This window comes from Lathyrus oleraceus, chromosome 6 (assembly GCF_024323335.1).
Source record: "Lathyrus oleraceus cultivar Zhongwan6 chromosome 6, CAAS_Psat_ZW6_1.0, whole genome shotgun sequence".
NCBI lineage: Eukaryota > Viridiplantae > Streptophyta > Magnoliopsida > Fabales > Fabaceae > Lathyrus > Lathyrus oleraceus.
In genome coordinates, this window is record NC_066584.1 from 368,745,499 (window position 1) to 368,766,318 (window position 20,820).

Sequence of the window (20,820 nt, forward strand, 5' to 3'; positions counted from 1 at the left end):
TAATTAAATTAATAAATAGATTATTAACTTAATTTAAATAATTCTCTTATTTTATTCGGGGTGTTACAGATGACACCACGCGGAAGCCAAATTTTTCCTCAAGTAACATGAGGAACATCAGGACAACCAAAGTGTCACATTAACCGTAGCCATCATTTTAACCATTCCAGTATACGCCGGATAGTCGCGATGATCTATTGCTACTTACCTAAGGTACACTAGATCCGGGTGTAGGATCTTTCACTCAAGCATAGGATACCCAAGCAAACCCTTAAAAGTAAATAAATGATCTTGTTTTTTAAGATAACCTCTCTTTGTTGTCCCCAGCAGAGTCGCCAGTTCTGTCATACGGTGAACTGACTTTATCGTGTTTTTAATCGCAATGTCGCGGTTAGCAAGAGTCGCCACCGACTTTTCTTTTATCCAATAAGGAAAGGTGGAAAAGAACAGGAAAGACCTCAATAGATTTTGGGTTCGGGAGGTACATTATACAAAGGGAAGGTGTTAGCACCCTTTGTATCCATGGTTATCCATGGGCTCTTAATTGCTCAATCATTTATGTTTTTTTTTTTAGTTTGCAAAAGAAAATAGTGTCTGAGAAAGGTGTAGGAAATGTTTGAAAAGGAGAATTTAACTTTGTAATGATTCTTGTATGAATGTATACAAAGTGGTTATCTCGTTTAATTTTGAAAGTTGTTTAGAAAAATATAACTCGGCAATGATCCTAATACGGATGTATGCTAAGTGGTGATTTTCCAAAAAGGATGTTTGAAATGTGTGAGGTGTGAAAAGTATTTTTTTAGGTTATGAATGAGAAATTAAGGGTTATACCTGTCCGAGGTCTTTCCGGGAATTTCCTATCCTCATGAGGGTAAAACTGTCCTTACTATTGAGAAGTAAGTAGTTTTATCCTTTGGATGTTAAAGGGTCGTCGAAGGGTCATCAATTGGTCATTGAAGGCAACAGTCGTGAGGATACCTTAGCATTCGAAGGGACTATCATCATTTAACCGTAGGCTACACCGAAGGGTCATCGAGGGACAAAATCGTATTTTCGAAGGCAACGTCCGAGGGACCATGATTTATTTTATGATGATTTAACCGAAGGGTCTTTGCTAAGTGTATCCCTACATTCACGGGACATGACCGTAATACTGTAATCGTGGGGTCACAAAAGAGAGGTCCGACATCATTTATTTAAAGTCCATATTTTAAAGTTAATTAGGTGATTAGGATGAATCTCCGTATTAAAATCAATACATTAAAAATTAATACATTAAAATTAATTAGGCAATCAGTATGAATCTTCACATTAAAGTAAAGTAATTTAGAATCCATCTCCATGAAGGTCTCCCACACATAGAGTGGAGTACCTAGCCGGTCGTTTCTTCGGAAGTATGCGAGCTTTACACAATTCAAACACACAGATGAGAATACCAAGATACAGTGCAATAGAAAATTGCACTACAAAATAGACACAGCAGTCATAAAGCCAAGTAATGCATGATTATAATAAGACAAACATAAGACAAACACAAAAAACAGCTACTGGTACGTTCGCCCCGGCCTCGCCTAGCGAAGGCTTAGCGAGGACTCGCTACAGGCTCGCTTAGCGATGGGCTAGCGAGCATCTACGGGTTTTGAATTTGGCAATGGCGCTATCTCCGGAACTTTGAACTTTATGGCATATAGTTGCATGAATAGCATGGACAAACATTCAGGACATTCAGACATACTCAGATTCACATGTGAAATCAAATTACATATCAAAACTTTAGTCGTAATGCATCAGGTATGTAAAGAATATCGATTGGAAACGTAAAACAGTGGTGATACGCAAACCTGTGTGCAATTGCAATGTTGAAAGGGGCTGACCACTCTGGATGCCGGATCGAGTTGGGCGGCGGTAGCTTCGGCGCGGATGAGCCGCCTTCAGGGTTTCCTTACTCTGAATTCTCTGGGTTAGCAGGGTTTCTGCGCCAGGGTTTCCGTCCTTCTCTGTCCGTCTTGGTCTCTCCTTTTTGTCTCTCCGTTTCGTGGCTGAAGAGCTGGTATTTATAGTGGTAGTGGTGACCTAATAGGCTCAGACTGAAGCCCGAAAATTATAATATTCGCAAGCTTCGCTAGGCGAGCCTGTAGCGGAGGTTCGCTAGGCGAAGGATTTGCTCGCCTAGCGAGCATGCAGTTTATGACCTAATGGGCTCAGAATGAAGCCCAACCATTCTGGTAATCGCAAGCTTCGCTAGGCGAAGGAGCTGCTCGCCTAGCGAGCAAGCTAGTTTGGGCCTCTTCTGGATTGGGTCTGTTGTGAGCTGGGCTTTTGTTCCTTTAGAGTCAGTGCCTTGCAAAACAAGTCGGAGGGTCTTGAGAAATGCTTTGTAATATCAACGGGCAAATTTTGGGGTATGACAAGCTGAATATATTTATTTTTCACTATCTTAAATAATTTCAAAATGTATTTATACAAATATTTAATTAACTAAATTAGTTTATTTTTGTAAAAAAAATATTAAAATTAAATTTATTATGAAAAAATAAATAAATAATTAAGTTTTAAATTTAAAATATATATATATATATATATATATATATATATATATATATATATATATATATAATTATTTATAATATTATTAAAAATACTAGTTAATCATTTTTTTTAAGTTTGTATTTCAGTCAACAATGTCACCTCATTAAAAATAAATAATTTATCCTAATTATCACGGTCACATATGCAAAATTGAAAGGGGGTCAAAAAAATTCCAAAAGAAGTAAAATTGAGGGATAAAAAAATTGAATTTTTTTAAAGAAGATCAAAAGATTAAAATATATAAATATGAGGACCAAAAATGGATTTAAGCCTAAATTTAAAAACAAACTTCTTTTATATTAAAGATCGAAGATATAGTATTTATTCATTACTATTTATTATTTCTCAACTATTTTCTTTAAGACAAAAGTATCCTTGCATATATTTACTTGTCTACAAATATAAATCATTTGTAAAAATAAAAAAAATAAACTCCATTGTAAACTCATGGTCTATTTTGTTTGGGAGACCTTTCTTATATTAATTATAGTTGAGGAGAGAAAGACTTATTTTCAATTCTATCTATATAGGGATATTGTGAAGTCTAAGAGGCTGGTGCGACAAATCACTTCTATCGAGTTCAAAAACACTTAGTTTGGTAGTTTAACTATTTATATTGATGTGGCGTTAATGGATGATTTTAATCAATAGAGCGGGAAAAGGAGGCAAAAAAAATTTATGAGGAACATTCATTTTAGTTGGTCATTTTTAAGATGTAATTCAAATTTATTCTTATGTAGTTGAAAGGTCTTACAATTTAAAATTTTACACTTATGAGAAAAAATATTGTAAAGGATTGTTGAATGAATGCATCTTCTCTCATAATTAAGGGATTCACATAATGAAATTATTCTACTTTGGTCCTACATGGGTATCATCAAACAATTTTAGTCATAAGAGTGTATTAGTCAATTCACATGAAGGAATGTCTATTTGGTTTGTTAAAGAAATGTGAAGGGTGGTTGAAACGTTGTGGTTGGTGGGGATCCTTTCTTCGTGGACCTTCAATGAAGGTTGGCTATTTTACATATTAGCTTTGGTGGATTGCGTTTGTACTTGGTAGTTGAGGCTTTCTCATACACTTTTGTGACTTCCGGGATCCAATCTTGGATGCTACAAGATCATATATTGAGAGACAATGGGATACATGGTAAGGACTCTGATTTTGACCAAGCTTTAGATGGTCTCAATGGCACGATCCCAGAAGTCCAAAATATTTTGGTGAGTGTCTTTTTTAGTAAAAGTGTTCATGATATGGAAGTAAAGTTTGCAAGTATCACAAGCTTAGACTTTTCTCCTACTATTTTTGTTGATAAGTTAAGTCAACATATGTCACAAGTAGAGTGTCATATTATTCTTAGATATCGCCTTATAACCCCCTTATTTCTTGTTGATGATGTTTTCCTTAATTATTGTAAGGCATGCTTGAATATATTTTGGGAACACTCAATTTATTTTAAAGAGCTTCTAGAATTAAATATCGGCATGACTTTGTCAGGGATGTCATGTTTGATATATTTTGGCGAACGAGAGTATTTGTAAAGAAAGAATCATATGTGAATTTCTTGACTGGTCCACAAGTTGGAATATCAACACTTAGGCTTCCTAGTGTTTTGGTGTATGGGTTGATAATATTAGAAGTAATTCATATTTATTAGTTGTACTATTTTCTTAGCCCCTAAGTTTGTTAGAGGGTATTTTGGTATTTTATCCTATTCTAGTAACCCTAGTTTTAGCTTATAAATAGGGTGGCAATCATTGTAACTTTTATCATGTTTTGTAGCCGTCATTCTTAATAGAATATTTCCATTCATTCTATCTTTGCACCAACAATTGGTATCTAGAGCTCCGGTTCGGATTCATCGGGAAACACGGGAAACACGAGCGAACGTGAGGTCTTGTGTGTTTGATTTTGATTCTTAGATTCGTGTTGAATCTTGAACAAAATCTGATCAGAATTTTAATTCTGTGGGTTGGGAAACACTGTGTGAGAAATCTGAGTGTACTGTGCAAGGTAGAAAGATGAACGGAAACGGCAACATGAACACCAAACTTCCAGTATTTGACGGTAAAAACTGGAATCGTTGGCTGATCCAAATGCGTGTATTGTTCGGTGCTCAAGATGTTCTAGATCTTGTCACTGATGGTTATGTTCCGGTAGCAGCAGATGCGACGGATGAACAGAAAAACGCGCAGAAAGAAGTAAGGTAGAAGGATCAGAAAGCATTGTTCTTCATTCATCAATGTGTTGATGTAAATGTGTTTGAGAAGATTGCAGATTCAACGACAGCAAAGGCTGCGTGGGACACACTAGTTAGATGTTATGGTGGTGACGCATCGGTGAAGAAGGTGAAGCTTCAGTCCTTGAGAAATAATATGAGAATCTCAACATGAAGAATAATGAGAAAGTTTCTGAATACATCTCCAGAGTGATTCTGATCACTAATGAGATGAAAGCGTGTGGAGAAACTCTTTCTGAAGAAACAATCATGGAGAAGGTATTGAGATCCCTTACCTGTCAATTTGATTACATTGTGGTAGCAATAGAATATTCCAAAGATCTGAGCACCATGAGAATTGAAGAGCTGCAGAGCAGTCTAGAAGCGCAAGAGTTGCGTTTGACTGAGAGAACTTCTGAAAGGGAAGTAGAGCAGCAGGCTCTGAAAGCAACTTTTGATAGGAGGTATCAGAAGCAGTCAGAAGCCAGGAGAAGATCTGATGGTGGTCAGAAGTCAGAAAGCTCAACCTCTGATAGACAAAAGAATGCTCAGAAGGGAAAAGAAAAGTATGACAAGAAGAAGATCCAATGTTACTGTTGTAAGAAGTTTGGTCACTTTGCTAGAGACTGTTGGTCAAACAAGGAGAGAAAATCAGAAGAAGCAAATATAGCCAGAAGTTCTGATGACGAATCTGTGCTATTGATGGCCTCTGAATCTGATGATATGAATCTGATAGACTGGTGGTATATGGACACTGGCTGTTCAAATCATCTTACTGGAAACAAGAAATGGCTGGTTGACTTTGACTCTGAAAAGAGGACAAAGATCAGATGTGCTAATGACAAATATCTTAATGCAGAAGGTATGGGAAATGTCAGAGTGATTCTGAACAATGGGAAAACAGCATTGATTCAGAACGTGTGGTATGTACCTGGCATCAGAAGCAATCTGATGAGTGTGGGACAATTAATTGAGAAAGGTTTTTCAGTTACCATGAAGGACAATCTTCTGAAGCTGTATGACTGCAATCAGAAATTGATTATGGAGTCAGAACAGGGAAGGAATAGAACATTCAAGGTGAATGTCAGAACTGCAGACTCAGAATGTCTTAGTGCAACAAGTGCTGAGAAAGAGAGTGAGTTGTGGCACAGAAGATTTGGTCATTTAAATTTCAGAAGCTTAAAACATCTGAATTCAAAGAAGTTGGTACATGGAATTCCTGCAATTAAGAAGCCTGAAAAGTCATGCAAAGTTTGCATGGAAGGAAAACAACCACGATTGTCATTTGCGTCAGAAACTGCTCCAAGAGCAAAACATGCCTTGGGAGTTGTACATTCTGATGTGTGTGGTCCATTTCCAGTAGCATCGATTGGAGGGAATAAATAATTTGTGTTATTTGTTGATGAATTCACAAGAATGACATGGGTATCCCTTATTAAGTTTAAACACGAGGTGTTTGATGAATTCAAGAAGTTCAGAATGAAGGCTGAGAATCAGAGTGGTCAGAAGTTGAAGATTCTTAGAACTGACGGTGGAGGTGAGTATAACTCCAAAGAGTTCCAGAAGTTCTGTGAGGAGAATGGAATTGAGCATGAGGTTACTGCTCCTTATACCCCTCAACACAATGGTCTTGCTGAAAGAAGAAATCGCACTTTGCTTGATATGGTGAGAAGCATGCTAAAGGAGAAGAAACTTCCTCAGAAGCTCTGGGGAGAAGCTGTTGCCACTGCAACGTATGTACTCAACCGATGTCCTACGAAGAAGTTGGAGGAAATAGTTCCAATAAAGAAGTGGACTGGAGATAAGCAAAGTGTTAGTCATCTGAAGGTATTTGGTTCTGTTTGCTATAAACATGTTCCAGAAGCTAGAAGACGGAAGCTGGATGATAGAAGCAAAGTGATGATTCTGATAGGGTACCACAGTACAGGTGCATACAAGCTCTATTGTCCAGAAACCAACAAAATTGAATTCAGCAGAGATGTGATTGTGAAGGAATCAGAATTTTGGAATTGGGATAAGTCTCAATCTGATTCTGATGTTAGAACTTCTGAAGAAAGGCCAGAGCTAAGAATTTCTGAAGTTGGAGTAAACTCTGACGTTGATTCTGATTCTGATAGTGATTCTGACTCTGGAGAAGACTCAGAAGATGAAGGCGACTCTGATGATCCAGACTCTGATGACCCAGACTCTGATGGTAATCCAGATTCTGGTGGCAATTCAGACTCTGGAAATATGCCAGCCCCTGAAGATGGTCAAAGCTCTGGAGAAAGTCAACCATCTGAAGCTAGAAACTCTGAAGTTCAAGACTCTGAACAAGTTCAGAGACCACAAAGAATCAGAAACATCCCCAGAAGATATGCAGAATTTGACATGCTGCAAGACATTGAAGTAGACTCTGAAGGAGAAGTTATTTAGTGTGCCATGCTAGTAGACTCTGAACCCATAAGTACAGAAGAGGCTCTTAAGAAGAAGCTCTGGCTGAAGGCCATGAAAGAAGAACTTGATGCTATAGAGAGAAACAAGACTTGGAAGCTGACAGAACTTCCAAAAGACAAGAAAGTCATCAGCGTCAGATGGGTTTTCAAGCAGAAGTTAAAGCCAGATGGTTCAATTGGCAAACACAAAGCAAGGTTGGTAGCCAGAGGATTTCTACAGAAACCTGGGCTGGATTACTCTGAAGTGTTTGCACCTGTAGCAAGACATGAAACAATCAGAATGGTGATTGCAATAGCTGCTAACAGGAATTGGCCTCTGATGCATTTAGATGTAAAATCTGCATTTCTGAACGGTCCATTAGAAGAAGAAGTTTACGTGTCACAACCTCCTGGATTTGTGAAAAAGAATCAGGAAGGGATGGTGTACAAATTATACAAAGCTCTATATGGATTGAAACAAGCGCCCAGAGCTTGGAATCAGAAGATTGATTCATTCTTCAAGAAGCAAGGCTTTCAGAAATGTGAGATGGAGTACGGTGTCTATGTTCAGCATACTTCTGAAGGAAATATGACTCTGGTATGTTTATATGTTGATGATATACTGCAGACTGGAAGTTCTGAACAGGAGATAGCCAAGTTCAAGAAAGTTCTGATGAATGAATTCGAAATGACTGATCTAGGCAAAATGACATACTTTCTAGGGATGGAGTTCAGATACACTGAGAAAGGTATTATTTTGCATCAGCTCAAGTATGAATTAGAACTTCTGAAGAGATTTGATCTGAAGAATTGTAAGATTGATGTCACACCTTCTGATACAAATCAGAAACTGGATTCTGACTCTGATGGAAAGGATGTGGACGCTACAACCTTCAAACAGTTGGTTGGTTCTCTGAGGTATTTGTGCAATACCAGGCCTGATATTTGCTATTCAGTTGGGATGGTTAGTAGGTTCATGAGTAAACCTAAGTGGTCCCATTACCAAGCTGCTGTCAGGATTTTGAGGTATATCAAGGGAACTCTGAAGTATGGAGTATTATTTCCTTCTGGAAGAAAGGATGAGTCAGAACTTCTGAGTTATTCAGATTCTGATTGGTGTGGAGACAGAGTTGACAGAAGAAGTACGTCTGGGTACTTATTCAAATTTCTGGGAGGTCCCATTTCTTGGTGTTCCAAGAAGCAACCTGTTGTGGCGTTGTCAACTTGTGAAGCTGAATATATTGCAGGTGCTGTTACTGCATACCAAGCTGTGTGGATTCTGAATCTATTGCAGGATCTGAAGATTAAAGTAAACAAACCTCTGAAGCTGGTGATTGACAACAAGTCTGCAATCAATCTTTCCAGAAACCCAATGTTGCATGGGAGAAGCAAGCACATTGAGACCAAGTATCATTTTCTGAGACATCAAGTTCAGAGGGGAGTGTTAGAAGTTGTACACTGCAGCACTCAGAAACAGTTGGCAGATGTTCTGACGAAAGCTATCAAGACTGATCAATTTCTCAGATTAAGGGATGGAATTGGTGTTACAAGTTTTGATGGAATATGAATTAAGGGATGGTATTAGAAGTAATTCATATTTATTAGTTGTACTATTTTCTTAGCCCCTAAGTTTGTTAGAGGGTATTTTGGTATTTTATCCTATTCTAGTAACCCTAGTTTTAGCTTATAAATAGGGTGGTAATCATTGTAACTTTTATCATGTTTTGTAGCCGTCATTCTTAATAGAATATTTCCATTCATTCTACCTTTGCACCAACAGATAAGACGGAAACATGTATGCATGGACTTAATTAGGGTTTTCCTACTAATGGGATTGATCACACACACACACACACATACACACACACACACACACACACACACACACCACACACACACACACACACACCACACACACACACACACCACATATATATATATATATGGGTCTTGCTAATTTGTGCCCTTAAGGCACAAGATAAGGATACTTCAATTAGAAAACTTGTGTAAAATAAAGCAATATTTTAAATTTCAAAAAATTAAATACACGCACTCCAAAAAAATATTTCTACAAATAGATCATTAACTTGTGCCCTTGGGACAAATGTTAGCATTAATATATATATATATATATATATATATATATATATATATATATATATATATATGATGGACTTATTCTTGATGGACCTATTCTTTAGGAAAATTAGTTTTAATTAATAGTTATTATTTTCTCTCAGTTTAGTCAATAAAGAAACCTATTATTCAGGTCCTTATAATTCTGTTAGTGGGTAACGTTACTTTTCATTTTGTAAAGGCTATTTAAGCAAAGCTTTTCTTTGAATAAAATATCCAGTGATTTTATCTCTCAGTGTTGATTCCTTAGGATTGGCAGTAATTTTAGAAAACAAATAATGTAATCATCTCTGTTGTTTTAATATGTTGGGTTGAAGAAATTCAACATCTGGACCAACATGTCATGTACGATGTCACGACATCAGGTCTGTGACATCGCACATGTGTAGGAAACTGAATTAATTAATTCAGTATATGTCATGGGATCAGCAAGGATATCTGGTGAATATCCTAACTCCCATGTGGAGGTCTTGAAGACTAAATCAGAATATATATATAGGCTCTAAACATGGAGATATATATGGAGAGAGTTTAGGAACTTGAAGACCTTGTTTGTAGCAGAATTTTTCTGCTGAAGTTGCAACAGCAAAGAACAAGTCTGCTGCAATTTTCTGAAGGCCCAAATCCAGTTGGATGATTAGGTTATAAATAGCTGATTGTAATCTAGTTTTTGTAAGCCTCTGAGAATGAATTCTTAGGGGTGTGTGTAAGGTAAACCTCCCAATCTGTGGGAAGGGTACCATGTGTTTCTCAGTGGTAAACCTGAGAGTGTTTGTTACTCAAAGCCTGTAGGCAAGAGTAATTATGTTCTTGAATGAAGTTGTGAAGCAAGTTCAAGGTGTTTGCACATTACATTGTATTTGTAGTGATAGGAATGGAAACTGGAGGTTTCTATCTAGGAGTTCCTAGGTATAGATTGCATTGGGTAGGGATTAAGTGATGAGTTGTAAACGGGGGAGTTTAACTCTGAATTGATACTACTAATAGTGGATCTTCTTCCTGGCTTGGTAGCCCCCAGATGTAGGTCATGTTGGACTGAACTGGGTTAACAATTTCCTGTGTTTGTTTTCCTTCTGTATGATATAATCATGTCTGCCAAACTGAGCATGTAATTCAGTCTGTTCAGCAAGATAATAGCAGACCTGATACATAGCCTTCTGTTGGAATGTCAAGCAGAATGTTTTGACATTCATCAACAACAGCACATACTGTATAATAAGCTGATGATCTCAGTTCAGTATGTAGTGAAGTCTGGATTTCAAAATCATCACAGACCTGGCCAAAAGATCATTGTGAACCTGTCAAACTGGGTGTCTTGACAGTTCTTCCAGAAAGCTAATACTGATGTAGAGACTGGTTGGTCTTTTACAGTACAGCAAATTTAGCTCAGTCTGTTTTCAGGAACCAAACAGACTTAGCATATGGTTCTGGACTTGGATGTCAAACGGAATGTTGTGACATTCACTCCTCACTGCATATGCTAAATTGTTGGATGGTTAGTTTTCTGTTTCAGGATTTTTCTCAGGCTATTCTTCAGGAATCCACCAGCTGATCTAAAATCTAGGAAACTAATAACTAAGCTACAATTAATGAACCTGGCAAATAATCTATTTGCTAGCTCCTTAATAAGTGAAGATTAGTTTAACTTGTTACAACCTTTAATTTAGGAAATACAAGTACATGACCAACAAACTGGAACAATGTAACAGACGATGTTCAAAACAGGATTGAGACATCGTGCTGATATCTGTGTAGGAAAACAACAGAAGTGAAGATTATGGTGCACATAACTAAGGGTTCCTCCTCTCTAGGATGACATAGAAGGAGAGGTCGTGACACTGTGAAAAGGTGCACATTAGTACAGAGTGTAATAACTGTCTTGCTGTAATAGGTACAATGTTAGATCAGATGTCGTGACTTGAAGTAGAACATCTGAATACTGACTATGCCAGAATTTCACTCAGCAAATATTGAGTTTGTATTTTAGTGTGTGAACACAAGTTTTAACAAGTGGTATCAGAGCCTCACCACGAGGCCTGATCCAGAGAGTGAGAAAAATGTCGAATGAAGGACAAAACTTGTTGAGTATTCCTAAGTTTGATGGGGATTACGATCATTGGAGTATGCTGATGGAGAATTTACTTCGTTCCAAGGAGTGGTGGCATCTCATCGGTCCAGGATACGTCGAGTCGGGCGCAGATGCAGTGGAGGATGATGCGGAGAAGAAGGCAAGAGCAGATCTGAAACTAAAAGATCTGAAAGTCAAAAATTATCTATTTGCAGCCATAGATAAGAGCATTCTAAAGACAATCCTGCAGAAAGACACATCTGCACAACTGTGGGAATCAATGAGAAGGAAATATCAAGGAAGTAAGAGGGTGCAAAGAGCCCAATTGCAAGCTCTCAGAAGAGAATTTGAAATTCTGGAAATGAAAGAAGGAGAAACCATCGTCGAATATTTTTCCAGAGTAATGACGGTGGCAAACAACATGCGCAACAATGGAGAGGCAATGCAAGACATTCAAATTGTGGAGAAAATTCTGCGGACTCTCACCTAGAGGTTTAATTACATAGTTGTCTCGATAGAGGAATCAAATGACATAAATTGCCTCTCAGTCGATGAACTTCAAAGTTCACTCATTGTCCATGAACAAAAGTTCCGAAGAAGGATTAATGAAGAAGAGCAGGTGCTTAACGTGACTCAAGAGGAGAGAAGCGGAAGAGGAAGAGGCAGAAGCACGTTTCGAGGATATCGAGGACAGGGTCGAGGGAGACCATCACCAGCTTACAAAGCAGCAATAGAGTGCTTCAAGTGTCACAAAAAGGGACACTTCCAGTACGAATGTCCAGATTGGGAAAGAAGGGCCAACTTTGTTGAATTAGAGCATCAAGATGAGCTGTTACTCATGGCATACGTTGAAGAAAAGAAGGCGACAAGAGAAGAAATATGGTTCTTGGACTCTGGATGTAGCAATCACATGAGTGGAAATAAGGAGTGGTTTACAGACTTGAATGAGGGCTTCAAGCAAACAGTGAAATTGGGAAATGACAGCCGTATTGCAGTGACGGGAATAGGAAGTGTGCGGTTATGTGTAAATGGCATCGTTCAGGTAATTACCAATGTTTATTATATTCCTGAACTAAAGAATAATTTGTTAAGTATTGGGCAGTTACAAGAAAAGGGGCTCACTGTATTGATTCAAAATAGCACCTGCAAGGTGTTTCATCCTAGTAGAGGACTAATCATGCATTCAGATATGAGTGGAAATAGAATGTTCTATTTCTTGGCAAAGATGGTGTCAACTCTACCTAAATGTATGCAAGTTCAGGCTGATGATGAATCACGACTATGGCATTCACGGTTTGGACATCTCAACTACAAGGGACTCAGAACTCTTGCATATCGAGGAATGGTTGAAGAGCTACCTACTGTGAAAACTCCACAGAAGTTGTGCACACATTGTCTCGTAGGGAAGCAGCACCGAGATCCCATTCCTAAAAGAAATCTCTAGAGAGCAACACACAAATTGCAGCTTGTTCACTCAGACATTTGTGGTCCTGTTAGCCCAATTTCCAACAGCAATAAGATGTATATCCTAAGTTTTATTGATGACTTTACACGTAAAACTTGGATATATTTTTTGAATCAGAAATCAGAAGCATTGGAGGCTTTCAAAGGATTCAAAACATGGGCTGAAAAGGAGGCTGGAACAAGCATCAAGTGTTTAAGAACGGATAGAGGAGGCGAGTATAACTCAAAGGAGTTTACAGACTTTTGCAGCACTCATGGGATCACTCGACAACTAACGGCAGCATACACTCCCCAACAAAATGGTGTTGCCGAGCGGAAGAACCGGACGATCATGAATATGGTGCGCTTCATGTTGTCTGAGAAACAAATGCCGAAGGAATTCTGGGCTGAAGCGGCAAATTGGTCAATTCACATTCTTAATAGATGTCCAACAACAGCTCTTGAAAACATGACTCCACAAGAAGCATGGACTGGTTGCAAACCAAGAGTGGATCACTTTCGAATATTCGGATGTCTTGCTCATGTACATGTTCCAGATCAGAAACGAATAAAGCTAGATGACAAAAGTAAAGCACACATTTTTCTTGGTATGAGCAAGGAGTCCAAAGCATACAAACTCTTTGATCCTATTACCAAGAAAATAACAATCAGCAGAGATGTAAAATTTGAGGAAAATGAATGCTGGAAGTGGGAACAAAGCAAAGAAGAAGTGCAATCAGAGGTACTGAATTGGGAAGATAAAAATTCAGATGCTAACAAAGAGTTAGAGTTATAAGAAGACTCTGATTCTAACAACACAAGTAACCCAATCTCACAAACAGGAGGAAACTCCTCTACAACCTCATCAGGTGGAAGCGAACCAAACTCGCCTAAAGGTAGATCTCGAAGAGCTCCTGCATGGATGTCAGAATACACAACCGGAGAAGGACTTTCAGAGGAGGAAGAAGAAGCAATGATGATGATAACAGAAGATCCAGTCACATACAATGAAGCTGCGAAAGAGGAAAAATGGAGAGATGCAATGGCTAAAGAGATTGATTCGATAGAGAAAAATGGCACGTGGGAACTCACAACCTTGCCGAGTGGAGTCAAAGCTATTGGAGTTAAATGGGTTTTTAAAACCAAGCTTAACGAGCATGGTAATGTAGAGAAGCACAAAGCTAGGTTGGTGGCCAAAGGATATGCGCAACAATATGGGATTGACTACACAGAGGTGTTTGCTCCGGTGGCTCGTCTTGATACAATAAGACTTATCCTGGCAACTGCAGCTCAAAACAAATGGGAAGTATACCAGTTAGATGTCAAGAGTGCATTCCTTCAAGGAGAACTTAAGGAAGTGGTGTATGTACAACAACCTACTGGCCTTGAGAAGAAGGGAGAAGAAGAAAAGGTATATAAGCTAAATAAAGCTTTATACGGACTAAAACAGGCTCCGCGAGCTTGGTACAGTCGCATAGAATCCTACTTCGTTCGAGAGGGCTTCAAAAGGTGTGCTTCCGAACATACGCTCTTTACAAAAGAAAAGGAGGGAGGTAAAATCCTAATTGTCAGTCTTTACGTTGATGACTTGATTTATACTGGGAATAATAACAGTATTTGTGAGGAATTTAAGATGTCAATGATGCATGAATTTGACATGTCTGATTTGGGAAAGATGAGCTATTTCCTTGGCATGGAAATTATACAGAATTCAAAGGGAATATTCATGTGTCAAAGAAAGTATGCGAGAGAAGTGTTGGCAAGGTTTGGCATGTCTGATAGCAAACCAGTTGGAAATCCTATTGTGCCAGGAACAAGGCTTTCCAAGGATGAGAAGGGAACCAAGATCGATTCAACCATGTTCAAGCAAGTTGTTGGAAGCTTGATGTACTTGACAACAACAAGACCAGACATTATGTTTGGTGTGAGTTTGATTAGCAGATATATGTCATCTCCAACTGAGGAGCATTGGTGTGCAGCAAAGAGGATATTAAGATACATCAATGGCACAATTGAAATGGGAATTCTTTACAAAGGAGAAAGCATCACAGAATTGGTGGCATACACGGACAGCGACTTTGCAGGAGATCTTAATGACAGGAAAAGTACTTCTGGTTTTGTATTTCTTCTTGCAGGAGGTGCTGTTTCTTGGGCATCAAAGAAACAACCGGTGGTTACATTATCTACCACCGAAGCTGAGTACATTGTCGCGGCTTCTTGCGCATGTCAATACATTTGGCTTACGAGGTTACTCGAAAAACTTGGGCATAAAGGAGAAGAAGGCAGCATAATGTACTGTGATAACAGTTCAACAATACAATTGTCAAAGCATTCTGTGTTCCATGGCAAGAGTAAACACATAGATGTGAAGTTTCATTTTTTGAGAGACTTGGTGAATGAAGGAACTGTGAAATTGAAGTACTGTAATGCGCAGAAGCAAATTGCAGATATTATGACAAAGCCATTGAAGAAAGAACAATTTATCAAGCTACGAGAGATGCTGAGGCTGATGTCTGCAATAGAAGTAAGCTGATTTATCTACTGTATTCAGCTTAAAGATTGCAAATATTATGACAAAGCCATTGAAGAAAGAACAATTTATCAAGTTATGAGAGATGTTGGGGCTGATGTCTGCAATAGAAGTAAGCTGATTTATCTACTGTATTCAACTTAAAGGAGGGATTGATGGACTTATTCTTGATGGACCTATTCTTTAGGAAAATTAGTTTTAATTAATAGTTGCTATTTTCTCTCAGTTTAGTCAATAAAGAAACCTATTATTCAGGTTAGTGGGTAACGTTACTTTTCATTTTGTAAAGGCTATTTAAGCCAAGCTTTTCTTTGAATAAAATATCCAGTGATTTTATCTCTCAGCAAATATTGAGTTTGTATTTTAGTGTGTGAACACAAGTTTTAACAATATATATATATATATATATATATATATATATATATTATATATATATATATATATATATATATATATATATATATATATATATATATATATTAATAATATATATATATTATATATATAATATATATATTATATATATAATATAAGGTTTTATTGTAAGACATGCAACCCTCACAGTCACTTCAAATAAACCGGTCAAACATGAGAAAATGTATTTGAACAATCAACATGTTTTCATATTATTTATATTTGACATTTTTTGTTTCGTCACACTAAAGATAAATGATCTCTTACCTATAATCCAAATTGTTGTGTCTCTTGTAACTATAAACATAATTTTTTAAATGATTGATTTTGTCATTAAAAAAGAATAGTAATGTCGTATTCCTTCCATTTCTACTATGCATTAAAAACTTGTCAATTTTTTTTAATATTTAATTTGTTTGAAGTTTTAAACCCCAATAAATCCTTTAGGTCTAAAAGATATGCCCATAGATAGAAACATAAACTGCTTTATAAACGCTCCTTGCATAATTTTTAATTTAATTAATTTCTCATTATTTTTTAAGTTTAATTATATGTTTTATCCTTAGACGGTGTAATTTTGTCCATTTTAATCTCTTTATTTTTCAATTATTAAAATTTAAATTCTATCACTTTATATTTATTTTATTTATCAAAGAATATCTTTTTATCTAAAACTCGTGAATTTTTCTAATCTATTAAAAAAATCAAAAGTCAATTGAAATAAATAATGTTTTTTAAGGAATTGAAATAAATAGTATTTAACTTAATAACCAAATACCAAATACAACTCAAAGTAAAATAAAAATTCTGAAGTTTTTCTCTTAAAACCTTAATAATCCCTTATTCTATAATTTTTCCAATAAATGTTATTTTTTCAAAATTAATTTAAATCACAAATTCATTGCCTAAGTCCCAAGTATTTTAATTAAAAAGATAGCGTTTCTAGACAAAGCATCCGCTACAGAATCCCTCCTAGAAGGCTTGTAATGCATATTCAGTTATACCATAACCTGGGAGCCCATTTTGAATCGTGTCATTGTGAGTTAGGAAAATTTCTAGATATTTTTATATTAGGAGTAGGCATGGCAACATAACTCATATTTGCGGGTATCTATCCGAACCCGTCTCGAAATTGACGGGAAAAATCCGCTTTGGCTGGATTTAGGTTTAAGTTTGAGTTTTCTCCGATTATAAAATATTGGGACGGATCGAGTAATGGAGACACTGATACCTACACCGAACCCGCTCCTGAATCCGCCGCGTTTATTTCATTATGTATATTATTATTTATTTTTGATAATTTAGAATATTAAATATGTGATCAATGTTTTGATATTTTAATTTAAATTTATTATTTAAAATATTTGAAATATATGTATGAAATTTTTTTATATTGTTTTATTTTATTATTTGTAATGTAATTTCGTTTTGAAAAAAACTAATATTTTTATTAAACAAGTTGATTTCACTAAATGAATGGTGGCGGGGTGGGGATACCCGAACCCAATCCGAACTCGTTTGGGACGGGTTTGGGTTTTGATTCTCCATTCCCGTTTGGATTTGGGACGGGGAACGGAGACTATTTGGTGATTCGGGTTTGAGTTTGGGGAGGTAAAAACCGTCTCCGGCCCGCCCCGTTGTCATGCCTAATTAGGAGGATTGTTCTTTAAATTTTATGGAGGTATTTTTTCATCGCCTTGAAAATTAAAAAATATTTCTAAGGTTCGAAGATGCATATTCAGACTTATTATTTTTATACATTCGTCAGCGTAAATTATTGTGACACTTTTATTTTGTTAAAATTTAGTTTAGAGATACATCTCCGTTTCAACATTATAGTGAGTCCGGAGATACATCTCCGTAAAATCCCTTAATTTAAAATTCAGTAATGTTTTCGGAGATACATCTCCATAATATGTCATGTTAGGTCAAACCAAAAACAATGGCAGAATATTAAAAAAATAACATAAATTAACATTCAAATAAACATTACACAGATAATCGTTAACGTTACATAAATTTAACATTACATTTCATTACAAACGGATGGTTCTGGACGTTGCAACATCCTTATAATACTTTCGATTGATCTTGTAATTGTCGCATCCACTTCAATCGAACCCTTTGTTAAGTAACGGTAAAATGTACTCCACATAACTTTTAAATCTTCATTTGTCTCCAATCAAGCATGGTGAACCGTATCTTCCCTTCTTTGTCAATCAAGGGTGAACGATATTCGAGCTTTATAACTCTCCGATTTTTTGGATATCGCAGGAAAGTATTCAGTTTTGATTTTAGATCGACAAGAAGTATGTCCTTGGAGATCCTAAATCGCGGATTTGCGTCATTGAAATACACAAATGTTAGATATAGATATGTATTCATTGTGGTTTTTGTAAAGAAAATGAAATGAGAGACCCCATTTAAACAAGTTTTAGAATAATTTGGACCTTAGAGACCATGTCCTTTCATCAATGCATATTTCGGATATGCATATTCAGACAAGCCCTATTTTTTACAAAATAAGGGTGTTTATGGAGATGTACATTCGTAAAATCTCTTGTTTTGTTTTTTTCCAATTAAAATGAATTGTATATGGAGATGTATATTCGGATACACTCATAGATTTATATATAACCAGTATATTATGCATAACCAATATATTTTTTGTAATAGAAAATTTGTTCGAAAATTACCCCCAAAATGTATCGGATATACATAACCATTATATTAAAATTGTATCAAGATTACTTCATTGACAACATTACATACAAAAAACAAGTTACATTGTAAGATAAAAACTAAAATGTATTAAAACATGGGTTAGTACACAAATCTATTGGTGGATCATTCCTTGACCTTTCGTTATTTGATTATCTTTCAAATTCGCTCAACCTGGTGAACTCTTCCATAATTTCCAAAAAATGATCCGGTCAAGATTCATCCTCTTTTGTGTAATGTGACATCCACTACGGTGATGTCTTTGATATAGGACACCTCAATTTCAAATAAACTTGAATAAAATATTGTGTTTTTGAAGCCACCCAATACACATGATGTGTCTAGATGAATTTTGTGGTGACCTACTCCAAAGTGGAAAAAACGTTTGTGAGAAAACATAACGTGTCAAATAAATACACACCATATCATAAGCATTTGTTATTAGATGTCCCATTTTAGAAAAGCGCGTCCATTTTTCAAAAGGTGTCGGACCACTCACACAAGGAATAAGATCATTGAGAATTGTATCGTAAGTTTCTTTTTTCCGTATAGTCATGTGTATGATTCCTTATGTGTTGTCAAGTATCGTATAAAATGATGGCGGAAAAATTGGTGGTCGTGCTCTCCTTTATCGAGAAAAGCTGAAACAGCTCAAAAACCACAATTATCATCACCTTTAACATCTACAATCTGTTCAACGTATATGTGCATAAAAAACGGCACATCTTCAATGTGGATGATTTTTGGTAACAATGATGGGGGAGATGGTTTGCTAATGCGAGCACTCTTGAAAAAAAACTAGATGTGGGAGTTGGAGAATCCGGAAAATATGAGTCAACATATTTAAAGTAAGAATTAGTTTGACTCGTAGAATTGTAACCCTCGATCGATTTGACCTTTTTAGGGGCACCCTTTGTGTTAACAGGTTCTAAAGGTGGTTTTAAATTCGTGGTTTTAGAATAGGAAATCTTCCTCGACTTCTCCTTGATGTGAAATTTCATGTTGTCGTTAGCTTTAATTAATCTCTCTTGGATCACTTCTTACTTAGTAATGATATATATGTTTGATTTATCATCCTTCATCATACCATCATCATGAAACCATAGCCTTTTCTAGTGAGTGTAAATACCATCCATACATATTGGTGTGTTAACCTTCATTTTATTTGCAATTATACATGCACATGTAAGACCGTACGTCTTCCTAAGCGTACAACCACACTATGCACTATATGAACTTGTTTTATCTGCTCGCTTAGCTTCATGAAAAATAAAGTTCAATCTCGCCCGGGATGTGTTGCCAACCAACTAAGAATAAAGGATGTTGTCTTTGAATTGGTGTTCTAACACATTAATGCTCCGGCCAAAAGATGTTTGTATCTCATTATATTGATTTCGGAGCATTTGGTTCACGACGTTCCAATATCAACAAAACTCACATTTATTGTTTCCCAACCAATTCTTCAGTGTGGCATGTGTAGACTCAACCATGTTGGTTGTTTTATTTCCAAAATGTTTAACCTGGTCGGTCCAGGAACAAACAATATTCTCATTCACCTTGTCTAAAATAGTAGTCTCAACATATTTCAGGAAATTTGGATATCTCCCTGAAAAGCATTACATAACCAGCATATAATTCTTCTATGGAAGAATTTATTATACTATTCCATGCATCCATTATCTTTTCCAACGCCACGTCATGTTTGACCATTTTTCCATCTTCACTCTTGATTTATTTGGTGCCTACCGCAGGTTTTAGTCGACTTCTCACATTTTTGGTTATGTAATACTTACAAAGTAATGCATACGGTGTAGGAAACACATTTGCAAGAGAACTCATCAATGTGGTATCGCGATCATTGACAATTACAGTTGGTATGTGTTCTTGATTCTTCTACATAGTCTTGAACATTTCAAAAGTCCTTGTAACATTGTCCTCTTTTTTCGGATTCCAAAATACAAAACCCATATAAAAAGTATTCTTCGTCGAAGTAACACCAACAATTTCGGGAAGTGGAAGCCTATACTTTTTTTTCATCCAAAATCTTCAACAGTTGTTGCATTTGAGACCTAGGACCTCTTACCGCCTTGTTGGTTCGAGCACACACATTGTATACTTGATTGATATTTAAAACATTTTGAGGTTTGCTCCATTTCAATGTTGCAAGTATGTTTTTCGACGTCGCCATGTTTAATGTCAATGTCTGAAACAAGTTCCTTCTCCTCCGAAATAAGGCGACTACAATGGGATGACATGCTAGGTTGTCACTCAATGCATGATTATGCA